At 37.2% G+C, this 13424-nt stretch overlaps 1 protein-coding gene across 5 annotated transcripts in view; it reads left to right on the forward strand.

Annotated features, from left to right (window-relative positions):
* The window catches only part of Miro (mitochondrial Rho GTPase), a 439377-nt gene that overhangs the window by 402703 nt on the left and 23250 nt on the right, over positions 1-13424 (forward strand). The window contains exon 22 of one of the 5 annotated variants that reach the window (XR_016550640.1): positions 8265-8324. The exons of the other annotated variants lie outside the window; for them this stretch is intronic. The gene's annotated coding sequence lies outside the window, so the exon portion shown is untranslated. The remainder of the gene's footprint in view (positions 1-8264; positions 8325-13424) is intronic. 5 annotated transcript variants of the gene reach the window in all.

Consider the following 13424-nt stretch of genomic DNA (forward strand, 5'->3'; position numbering starts at 1 on the left):
AATCATTTATCATAATTGCTGAACTAGTTACTAAACTATTACTGATCTTGGACTCAAGTATTAAATCAAAGGAAACTTAATCATTGTTTATAGACTTACTGAAGAAACAAAATAGTTCTATCTATGCATTCTCCATTGCTAACCAAAGAATCACAGCATGATGTCATGCAGATTGCTTCAGTCACAACTGAGTTGCTCTATGCTTGATGATATAACACATGCCTTTGTCTGGACATAAATGCCTTCCAAAAACCTCACTGAAATGTTATTATTTCATACTTTTCTTCAGTATTCTGTGCGTTTTTATGTTGAAAATTTTTCTATGCATCGAAGAAAATTAGTTTTGGTTTCGTAATTGTTGTTCTCCATTGTCAACAATTATTTATTTATTCGTATGATGATATAACAGTCGTGAGGCACATTTTACAGGGAAGTACAGCACCATCTCAATCCCCCCCCCCCATTTTATCTGGGCTCAGGACCAGCATAGCTGACAAATCAGGCCTATGGCTGGGTCTTGAGTATTCCAGACTGTAATCCGTGTGTTCACAGTGCCGGTTTGCCTGCTTGCTGGAGGAAAACCCCCAGATAAACTGGGGTGAAAAACCCTGCTGTCCACGCCCAAGACTAGGCTAACTTGGCTATGTCAACAATGATAAGTGCTAACAGTACATATTCTTCTGCAGCTTCTCCCACTTAAGTGGGGTCACTGTTGACGATGAGTCTCCTCCGCATCCAAGTTCTTCATCCTCAAGTCCTCTTGTACCAGCTCCCTCTATCTCCTTTTTGGCCACCCACACTTCCTCCTTCCTTGCACATCCATCTGCATGACCCTTCTTCCAACATATTCGTCCTCCCTCCTCATCACATGACCAAACCATCTCAACCTTGCCTCCTGTATCTTCGTTCCTAAGTTCGTAACTTTCACTGTTCCCCTCACATGGTCATTTCTCAGACGATTCTTTCTGGTCACACGGCACATCCACCTAAGCATTCTCATCTCTGCTACTTCCATCTTGCTAATGTTATTTTTCCTCAGGGCCACAGTTTCTATAACATACGTCATAGCTGGCATCACTACTGTCCTATAGATTTTGCCTTTCAGATTGATCGGCACCCACTTATCGCATAACACTCCAGCCATCTCCCTCCAGTTCCTTCAACCCGCTTGTATCCTGCATCCCACTTCCTTCTCAGCTCCTCCATCTTCTTCCACTGTTGAACCTAAGTATCTAAAGTCCCTCACCTTCCTGATGACATTTCCTTCCAGCTCCAGATCTGTCTCCTGGCTGCCACCCACTGTGCAACACATATACTCTGTCTTACTTCTGCTCAGTCTCATACCTCTCTCTTCCAGTACTTTTCTCCATCTTTCCAGTTTAGTGCCCGCTTCTACTCTTGAATTTGCACACAGCAAGATGTCATCTGCATACGACATTGTCCAAGGCGCATCTTCTCTCACCTCCTCCGTCACCACCTCCATCACAATGTTAAACAGAAACGGACTTAATGCTGACCCTTGATGCAAGCCAACTGTTACTTTTTTGTCTGTCCTAGACAAGTTCGAACACTTGTCTTCACATTTCTGTACATCTCCTGCACCAAGCCGACATATTTCTCCGTAACCTTCTTCTCCCTCAGACACCTCCAGACTTCTTGCCTTGGCACTCTATCATATGCTTTCTCCAGATCAATAAATGCCACATGTAGCTCCCGTTGTTTCTCTCTAAACTTTTCCATCATCTGCCGTAACCCAAAGATAGCAGCTGTTGTTGATCTACCAGGCATGAAGCGAAATTGTTCCTTTGCAATCTCCACCTCCTTCCTCAATCTTCCATCAAGAACCCTTTCTAGGATTTTCGTTGTGTGGGACATCAACTTTATTCCTCTGTAATTTTTACAGTCTTGTGCATCCCCTTTACCCTTGTAGATGGGGACAAGAATACTCTTCCTCCATTCCTCGGATATATTTTCCTGTTGGCAAACTTTCATGAACAGGTCCCACAGCAGGTCAATTCCCTCTTCCCCCAGTGCCTTCCATGCCTGAACTGGGATCCTGTCAGGGCCCACCGATTTTTCATTCCTCATCCTCTTCGTGGTCTCCGTCACTTCCACTCTACTGATGTTCTGCGCCATCCCCTCAGAAGGCTGCCCATCTTCTCTGTGAGTCCTTGCATTTTCCTCATTCAAAAGTCCCTCAAATCTATTTCTTATGTCCACATCCCTCCATAATGCTCTTCCTTCAGCGTCTTTGATCTGCCTACATGTAAGATGTCCTTTGCTGCTTTATTTCTACATTTCGCCAGTTGGTAAATTTTTCTCTGTCCTTCCTTTGTTTCTAATTGATCATACAGATCTTGATATGCCATGGCATTCGCCTGTGCCACAACTCTCTTGGCTTCTTGCTTTCTCTCTGAGTACACCTCTCTGTCCTCTTCCACTCTTGACTCATCCCGCTTCTGCTTTGCCTTCCTCTTAGCTGTCACTGCCACTTGTACATTATTATTCCACCACCAACCCTCCTTCTGCTCTCTAATCTTTCCAGATGTCTCACCAAGCACCTTGATTGCACAGCTCAGGATTACTTTTGAAATGTTTCTACCAATCTTGTACACTTTCCAGTCCATCCGAAATCCTCTCTAACACCCTCTCCCTAAAACGATTCCTCACACTCTCTTCTTTTAAGTGAAACCATTTAATTGTCTTCATCCAATGGCTTCCAGAGGTTCTTATCTTCGATCTTATTTTAAAGTCTGCGCACAGCAGTCAGTGTTGCTGTGCCACTTGATCTGTTGGAATCACTTTACAATTTGTCACAACCTTAAGTTGTTTTCTTCTAGTCAAAATGTAGTCAATTTGTGAACTGTTGTTACCACTCCTAAATGTTATAAAATGTTCTTCCCTCTTGTAGAAAAACGAGTTCACAATTGCCAGATCAAACGCTATTGCAAAGTCTACAACCCTCTCTCCTTCCTGGTTCATCATTCCCACTCCGTGGCCACCATGCACCCTTTCACAGTCTCTATTCTGTCTCCCTATGTGTCCGTTCAAGTCTCCTCCAACAATTATCATCTCGTTTTCTTCCAGTTCCCTCATTTCTTCATCTAACACGTTCCAGAACTCATCTTTTTCCTCTGCTGTACATCCAACTTGCAGGGCATATACACATAATACGACCACCTGCTCTTCTCCAAGACCCAATTTCATTCACATGATCCTGTCATTCCTTTTACCCACTTCCAGTACTTCACCCTTCATTCTGCCACACACCACAATTCCTACACCATTTCTTCCCTCGTTATTCGCTCCAGAGTAGAACAATTTATATCCATCCTAGCATGCAAGTATGCTTGAGAGGAGGCTAACAGAAATTGTGGAGGTTCAACGTGAAAAAGAAAAGAATCAGGATCAGATTTAGCAAATAGTTGAGAAATCATAGGTATATTAACCAAGGATCTGTATTTCTTGTACACTTCCTTATTAATATACCCATGCATAAAAATCTCACATAATATTGATTTATTTATGTTCATTTTTATAGTATTATATAAATAGGTATAGGTTTTGTTACATGATAAAAACATTTTTTTGAAGTGCATTTGTTTGTATGTATTAAAGTATTAGAATTGTATTAGAAAAAACCATCATGTGGTTAAGCAATGGTGAAACAAAGGGAACTTAAATATATTTTAAATAGTTAACTTGCTTGCTGTAATGCTATAATTTTTAGGAAATTACATAAAATAATGTTATATGTATATTTATAGTAGTGTTCCTATACCATACACTTACTGATAGCAACCATTTTATTACATAAGTTTCACTTCGAATCTGGGTAACTGGCATGTGCAATAGCTGAGTTTTTAGAACAGCTGTCACTGGGAAACAGGAATGCTTGCCAGCAAGTAAGCAAGACAGGAGAGCTGAAAAGGGAAAAAAGAAACTGCCAGGATAAATTTTGTGATCTCAGAAAAGTTTTATATGCATCTTTATCTGCTCTCCAAGGAAGAACTGTGAAGTTAATATTGAAGGACAGTACAATATGTCAGGCCATTATATAGCATTGAGAATGTTATATGCTCAATTAGGAAGCAACTGGCTTATTGCTCTATGATCCTATAGTATCTCATAATGCAAAGCACATTCCTTTTTGGATGTGTATATTGCTATGCAGTTTGGGAAGTAAGACAATTAATGCAAAATCAACAGCCTAGCAAAGTTTGTTGAAGATACTTCACATGGCAAATTTTGTGCTACTTACACTTGATCAAAACATTTTCAAGTATAATATACCTACAACTAATGTAAATAGAACAACTACACCTACAACAATAACAAAATAATTTGCTAATGAAAGCAGAATTGAAAATGAAAAGAGTAGAAGTACATCGGGAGAACAGGAATTCAGAAGGCAGTTCATTTGAAGCTGTCTGGTGTGAGATAGAAGACAGCAGGACAAAACATATAATTGGTTGCTGCTATAATGAAGGGGATATAAGGGAGAATATAGATCACATGCATTGGCAATTAGCACAATGAGTGCTGGTCAAGTGTAATGGGAGATTGCAACTATGGGGTCATTGATTGGAAGGAGGAATGGTCACAGGGAGGGAAGGAAATGGAATTCATACAGCTGCTGAGAGAGATAAGTGACAGCACATAATGTATGGGACATGAGGTTCAAGAGTGCTGGATCTGGGCACAGCATCAGATAACTTAACAGTAACCAGCCTAGCTACGTTGCTTCCACTTGTGGAGAGTGATCATGTAGGCTTGATCTCGGAGATTGCCAGACAAATTCTTATGCCATGGCACTGCTTGGCATAAGAATTTGAAGGGGAGATTAGGAGAGATGGTGGTAGTGCATGGGAGGAGGTCAAGGGATCTTTGAAGAAAACAATATTAGACTGTATATCCAGAGTCAGAAGGATAAATCAGGTAAGAGTTAGATGGGAGAGAATGTGTGTGGCTAAGACTGTATTAATGATTTGGAATGTGAAGCACAGTAAAAGGAGATTAAGAACATGTGTTCTGCAGATTGAAGAAGATGACGTGATATGATTGGGACACACACATGATGAGAGGAGCCTGTTGGAGAAGATATTAAATAGACAGTTGAAGAAGAGTTATCTCTGTAACGTGTATAAGGGTTATGTGACTAAGGAAGTGAAAGGAGATTTTTTTCTTATTATTATTAGTAAGAAACTTAATGCTTATTACAGCACAACAGGTTAAACAAAATCAATATTTAAATCCTGTATTTCACCTTTCAACATTAAACTGTTTAAAGGTTTTTTTCTCAGATTGATGCTGGGGATATTTTTCATATATTAGGATGAGCGAAAGGAACTAAGACAAGGGGCTATCCATGGAGGTAGTAAAGTAAGAAGGTAGAGGTAAGAAGTTGTTTGTATGGAGAGTGGTAGGAGCATGAAATGTATTACCTGAGAGAGTAGTAAAAGTGCAAATGGTCTGAGTTTAAGGACTGACATGATAGACTTTGTGCTATCTCTCTTTGACCTAAGATGAGTCTTATGATTCCATGAAGGTCAGGTAAATAATAATATAGGTACACCACTTGACTAGTTAACTGGGCTGTTACAGATGGCATTACATGTGTGCATGGCCAGTTCACAGTGGTGGTATTATCAAGCATAAGTCAATATCCACTTGCACTGTATCATTTATACTAACATATTTCATTTAATTACTTAACCACTGTACTAGCCTGATGTGTATATATAACCCATAATTACATGGATGCAATGTCCATCCATTGAAGTCAATATAACCTTTGGATATTATAGAAGTAGTATGGATATTTACAAAGCATATATTTTATATATATATCTTACCTGTGTGGCTATTTTGGCAGTTAATTCATATTTAATATTTACGTTTTTAGGCATCCATGTACTTTAGAGACATGGAAGGGATGTAACTGAGAGATGTACTCATAAATTATTTTTATGTGACCCCCATTGTCCAGTAAAATGGCTAATCTGGCATGGCTCTAGAACCAAGGATATTGGAAAATCAAGTGTACCTGTAAGAGTTACCCAGTTAGTTGATCTTTGCATAGGCATGGAAAGTTTTTCCTTCCTGAAACACAGAGTTTTAACCTCCAAATCTCAAAAAAAAAAAATTAACTGTAGAATTCACATTTATTATTATTATTAATTTATGGGCTCCTCCATGGAGTCAGAAGACTCATTATGGGAGGCACATACTTATTATTTACACAATTCATATTGTACATCTCCTTAAACTCGTCCACTGTCAGAGCATTCAGAACCTCTTCTGGCAATCTATTCTAGTCATCCTTACTAACATTCTTACACAGCTTCCAGTGGTAACTCCTAACTCTCTCTCCACCTCTCCCACTTGTGTATTGAAAAATTTCTTTTGTATCAATCTTATAGAATCCCCTTAATAACTTATAAGTTCCTACCATTCCCTCTCATTTTTGCCTGTCAGCTAAACTTTGCAACTCACACACCTTCAATCCATCCTCATAAGGAGCAGAGATAAAAATTAGTTAAACATTCAAGACCTGCTACCATCTTGGTCACTTGGTTCAGTAACATTTCTAAGAAGCCTTCTAATGCATTACCACAGGATTCAGTCTAAAGTTCAGTATCTAGCAGCTGCTGAGTCGTGATGTAGTGGTTTCACTCCCTCTGTAAAGGGTTGAATTTTGAAAAATTCACTAAAGTGAGTTTTGGAGGGGGGGGGGGATAGGCCCATGAATCCTGTAAGTCTTAAGGAAAAACCTTCCAAGATTCCAGTAAGAAAAGTACCCTATCTACCAATAATTGTCCGGACACATTAGCAATTTACAATTCATACCAGTAGGCAAACCCTAATATTGGGTATGTCTACCTTTGGCTTTGATCACCTCCTGCACCCTTTGAGGGAGGCTTTCCACCAGTGTGCGGCAGACATCAGGGGGAATTGTTCTCCATTCCTCCATCAAAGCAGCACTGAGTTCAGCGACGGATCGAGGACGTGCTGCTCTGGACCTCAGTTGCCACTCTGATTCATCCCACAGGTGCTTGATGGGGTTGTGATCACGACTGCACAGGCCAGGGCAGTCATTTAACACCCATCTTTTCATACCATTCCATAACAGCTACAGCTTTGTGGCATGGGACATTGTCATCTTGATGGTAACACGGGTCAGTTCCATAAAAACTCCACAGTGTAGGCAGCACCTGATTATCCAGAATATCAAGGTACTGAGCTATCTTCATGGAACCACGGACAATGGCCAGTGGACCGAAACCACACTATTATTCCTCCGCTGCCAAACTTTACTGTGTGGTACATCACACAACCAGTGATTTTGGATGCTCCATTTGAGCAGCACACACCTCTCTCAAAGTCACTGAGTTCATGTGGTGTTGCCAATCACCTGTATTCAACTGCTGTGATGAAATACTGCTTCCTACTATCTGTACACCAGTTTTTATGTTATTATCAAACCTGGAATGCTCCATAACTTCAAATAACAGGTGTCCGGACAATTATTGGTAGATAGTGTATATAGCATCTCACCAGGTGGTGAAATCATTTGTCACAAGGTCTGACATTTCTTGCAGTTAAAAAAGTATGGTTTCAAGTAGCAATACTTGTTTTCATTAGAACTCCTTTGTAGAAACAGATTAAACACACGAAAAGTAGGGTTGATAAAAGAAGATTCTGTATGTTGTACTTCACCAATTGTGTTCCTTAATGTTGACCTTATTATCATCAGTATGATACCTTATTTGCATAAGATATTCACGACACTTTATGTTGAGGCCCATACGTGAGAGGTTGGTTGGTCTACCTATAGTACATTAGTACCATGTAGCACAGGTTACATGAAGTGCACTTTAATATTTGGTGAAAATATGTACATTTCTTATCCTCAATGCTCTTCTTAAATTCCCTTCTAAAAATTAAATGTATGATCACTTAATGCCCTGACAAAGGATAATAATTAATAATACTAACTTTGTTAATGTGCATTTTAGTGAACATTGTATTAATGATGGCTTTAATTATCATGCCCACCAATCACGTCATGAATTATGTCATAGATAGTCCATTCAGTAAATAAAATTATCCAACTTTTGTACTCTGACCTCCAGACCTGCTGATCCAGGTACCATCACAATTTTTGTATGGTATCCCCATATTATAAAAATATAGTGTGCAAAATTTCATTGAGAACTGACTTTCACATCCTCATTTGCATAACTGCATTCATTTTCTTGCAGTTAGGGCACTTCATTGGACTCATCTGAGCTGTACAGTCTTGTCTGGCAATGTAGTTTCAGGTATATTTTCTATTTTTAAGATAATCAGTCATTGATCTACTACACATTATTTAACTTCTCTGGTTCCTGCTTCTTGTTTATAAATATAGTGTTTATCATCACCGTATTTGAAAACAAGTATTTGAAGTTTATATTTATAAACTTAATTTCTCTTGTTCATAAAGTGATGCCATGTTAAGAAGGTTTGAATAATGAATTTTCCACATTTGAAGAAAGCGTTTCCATATCTGTTAGGATTGCTTATTGTGCACACCTGCAGTATCATATTGTTCTTCTGGGATAAAATGTGTGATATTAACATGTAATTTTATATAATGTTTGATCTAACTTGAAATGAAATTCAATCATGAAAATTTTCAATCTGGAATTAAAACAACTCATGGCTTTTGAATTTCTCATAAAAGAAAATTCCGAGAAACAAATATATATTATTTCTAGGCATACTTCATTAGATTGAAACTGAGAACTGTAGTATTGTATGTGTTTTTGCTGTTACACTTTGGTAGGAAAATAGACAGGAGCATGAAAAATAGCAGCTGCATTCTCAGTGGTAAACCTATAGAACAAGTAAAACATCTCAGTTAAAGTGTTTCTGTAGACATAATAAACAGCAATTAGATGTGGTAATAGATAATAGAATAAGCAAGGCCATTTGAACAAATTTATATGAAATAAAAGCTGTTATTTAGAGAAATGAATCAAAACATTAAGCTAGCAATATGCAAGATAAGTTCTAATTCATTATAACATATGGATCTCAGAACTGAATTAAAAATAAAACACTTGAGCAAAGATTAAATGCCAAAGATTTTAGCATTTAATTCAAGGAAAATTAAGGTAGGAAACATATTTATCATATTTCAGCCAGACAGAACCATATCAAGTGAAGATACTGGACATAAAGGTATTGGACAATATTATCATTCAAGAATACGTAAGCAGAACTAATCTAAAGCATTTCATAGAAGAAAACAGTTGGGGGTGGGAGCAAGACGAGTGTTTGAAACAAAAATGTCTGGAAAAAAGACATCATATGAAAACTAAGATGTAGTGATTGATTAACGTATTTAGCAGTGTCTTGAGGGAGGATGGGTAAGAGTTTACTGCATTAGAAAGCTGCCAAATGAACATTAATTTGGAAGAAATTTGTTAATAGGAAGCTAGTAATAACGTTGGCTGTCATAGTGTGTAATACACACTTCATTACATATAATAAAATGATATTGATGATGACAACTTCGTATTACCATCATTGAATAAAATTCATAAATGTTAGTATATGTATTAAGTGAATTTCACTTTTGGTGTATATACAGTATATCCCAGAAAAACATCTAAAATGAAGAGAGTATATTTCATGGATTGCTATTTTGAGATCTACTTAAAATGTAGGGCGACTTATTACATAAACATGTGTTAAAATATGCACAGTTATGACAGTTTCATGTGTGATGTGGATTGTAACACACAGATGTCTTCTGGCTGAAGAATGCAATTTATGTTGATCCAGGTTTATATGCTTGACCAACCACCTCGGATTTCTCCATATGAGAAAAATAATGTCCAGCATGATATTCAAGGTCATAGCACAAAAGTATAACAGTCTGCCTAAATAGTCTTCAAAATAATTATAGACTTTATATTCAGACAATAGCAATTGGAGTAGAATTCAGTGTTAAACAACTGAATTTCTTAAATAGCAGACAATTCAAATTAGAGATGCAATCAAATTTCAGAATGGGATTGATAATTATTGTGTCTATATGTTCAAGTAGAAAGGAAGTAGAGAAATTTGAGTTATTAGAAAGAGCAGGGGATAAAGATAAAACAAATTTTATTACAGAACTAAACTACAGTGTGAGAGAAATTAATATCAGAGAAATAGAAATGTATTGGAAAAATATGAAGAAAAGAATACAGAATACTTGAAATAGTAAGTTCCATTTGATGGTGGTAGAGGGAATCATATTGAAAAGAAAAATTGTAAGTATACCCCCTCCCAGATTAGAAAGTGAATTATACTTAACAAGTAATTACATTCTTATTTTAACCCTTTACCCAAACATGAGCCAACAAGTTTCCACATGATTTATCTTCATGATTATGAAGCTTCTAATCACATCAAATTACCCTCAGTATCCCATAATTCACATCACACCCTTTCATGAACTTTTCTTTGCTCACACTTTGGTAAAGAATTAAAACATGAATATAATTTCTTGTCAAGTATAATTTATGAAAAGAAATGTGAAGATTTGGAAAAAAAAAAAAAAAAAAATCAATGGCAGGCAGCTTTCAGAGGCAAATACTAGACTCAAATAGACAAATATTGAAGGGGGGAATGAATGAAAGTTTGAAAACAGGAACCCAAAATTTGAAGATTAGTGATAGAATCTGAAGAAAACAATGATTGATTGACCAGGTGTGTGTGGGGGGGGGGTAAAGTTTGCAAGAATAGAGAAATCAGAACTTCAAGGTGGACTGAAGAAATTAAAAAGGACATTCATCCCAGAATAGAACAAATCATATGAAAATTTCCTAGTATGTAAGTCAGCAGGTGGTTCTCTTAAAGAATACTAAGATGTCACAAAGCTAAGTTGTGTAAAAGTAACTAAATAAACCTAACAGAAGACGTAATATTAATAGTATCTTCTGGAGGCTAACTTGGGGGGGGGGGGAGCTTACAAATATAAGAACTGCAAAAAATGATAAAGATTACCTTAAAAACTGAGGATACATATATACATATACTGGATGTTGAGAGTAACTGTATTTGAAAATTGTTACATGAGATAAATAATGACAGAGAAGATATAGAAAAAAAATTCAAGAGAAATATAATCAGGAATACATCTACTTAAGGAGAAAAAGAAAAAGCATCAGAAAATTAAAATGTGGATAGGCAGCTGGAGTAGATATATTAAATATTCTCAGATATTTAGATTCAGAAGTATAATTGAGAAGGCCTGGGTAGAAAATTAGATATAAGATAAGAATGCACACTGTCTCTATTTATTGATTTTATAAGAAAGGAAAGTGGCCTATTATCAAATTCAGAAATTTGAAAATTTTGCCAGGCAAGATAAAAGCAGATCTCATGACCTACACTTCTTGGACAGATGCCATTGGAAGATTTGGAGAAACATACTGTTGCACTTCACATTTCCAAGGCATTTGATAAGATTTGGCACCAAGGGCTTCTCATTAAATTGTCATCTTCTGGTTCCCCTTCCTCCTTTTGTGATTGGTTTCCTCTTGGGTCTTTCACTGTGTGCAATGGTGAAAGTGTTCTCTACCAGAATTTCCTATTAAGACAGATATTCCTCAGGACTTTATTATTTCACCCACCCTCTTCCTCAATATATAAATGACCTACTCTCAGTGACCCCAAACCTGTTCACAGTTTTGTTGATGATAGCACTCTCTACGTGTACCCACTTAACATGGCTCAAACAACTCAACCTCAAGATTATCTACAATAAGTCCTCTAAACACTGATCTCCACACAATTCTACAACGGGACAATAGCAACTTTGGTCACCTTCGTTGCTTCCAAAACACAGTTTTGTCTTTCTTCTCACAAAAAAAAAAAAAAAAAGACCTTAATTCTTCTCCACTTCAGTGTTACAATGTCAAACTTAACAGTCAAGACCAAATTTCCCTTCTCGTACTGAACTGCTCTCGCATTTGGAGTCATCATCAAATTCCTAACATGTATCCTCAATGGGTGTACAGGATATAATAATACTACATGAAAAACTTACATCACCACTAACTTCCTATCTGCAATTTTCCTCCAAATCAATCTGTTATCTGTCAAGACTCCAACATTATCAGATCTTATATTTCTGACTTCTAAGGCACTTTTTACTGTATCAATCCACCTATTGGGTCTTTTTCCTGCCAACCTGGCAGAAAAAAGTGACCATACCACCTGAGATTATCTCTGCTAACACATTGCTGGATGCTAACAATGTCAAGTTCTTTCCAAATATCATCGTTTTTAATATGATATTGCCATTGATGCCATCTGTTCATGTCCCTAATCTTTCTCAGGACTCTCATATCTGCGGTCTCTATTCTTTGGTCAAGTCAAGTGTTTTATTTCTAACCCAGATCTCAGATCCACAAGTTGAAATTGGCTTGATTACTGTCTTGTATACAACTAATTTAGTGTTTTGGCTAATCTCACTCTTATTCCATATAAATTTATTCATTTGACTTCCTGCCATACCAGCTTTATTGATTCCGTTGTCTATTTCCATATTCAATTTATCATCTTCACTAAAAATCGTGCCTAAGTAGCTGAAATGCTTTACTTGTTCTATAGGTTCTTCATTCACAATGCAGTTGATATTTTCAATGCTTCTGCCTATTTGCCTTGTATTTGCCTTGTTATTGCTGACCTTCATACCATATCTATTACAACAGTTATTCACTTTAGTCAGGGCTTGTAGCGGATTTATTTAGAAGTATAACATCATCTGCATAAAGCAAAGAGCTGTGATTAGCATCTCCAATTAACATTAAACAATCTTCCTTCATTTCTAACTGCTGACTTACAACTCATATAAAGACTAAGTACTGTTTGATATAATGCCCCATTGACACCATACAACTGTAGCGTTTTCAATAGCTTCTCTCTCTTGGCACTAGTTATATGCCTTTTCCAGATATACAAAATGTAAATATAGATCTTTGTTATATTCCCATGCTTTCTCGACTATTTGTCGTAAAGTGAAGATCTGATCCTGACAGCCTCTATTTGGCCTGAATCCAGCTTGTTCTTCACCAAGCTTTTCTTCCACAATTCTTCTCAACCGTTTCTCAAGTATACTTGCATAAATCTTACGAGGAACACTCAGTAGGGAAATACCTCTGTAATTCTCACATTCAGTTTTATTTCCCTTTTTATATATGGGTACTATGAGAGCTCTGCTCCATTCATCTGGAATTCATCCCTCTGTCCAGGCCTTCTGAACTATGCAGTGCAGCCACTGTAACACTTTTATACCTCCATACTTGAGCATTTCTGGTCAAATATCATCTACTTCAGCTGCCTTTCCACATTTCAGGCTTTTGATGGCTTTTTCTACTTCA

Source organism: Typopeltis vanoorti, chromosome 3 (genome assembly GCF_054136105.1).
Source record: "Typopeltis vanoorti isolate ZY-2024b chromosome 3, IOZ_Tvanoo_1.0, whole genome shotgun sequence".
In the NCBI taxonomy this organism is placed as follows: Eukaryota; Metazoa; Arthropoda; class Arachnida; order Uropygi; family Thelyphonidae; genus Typopeltis; species Typopeltis vanoorti.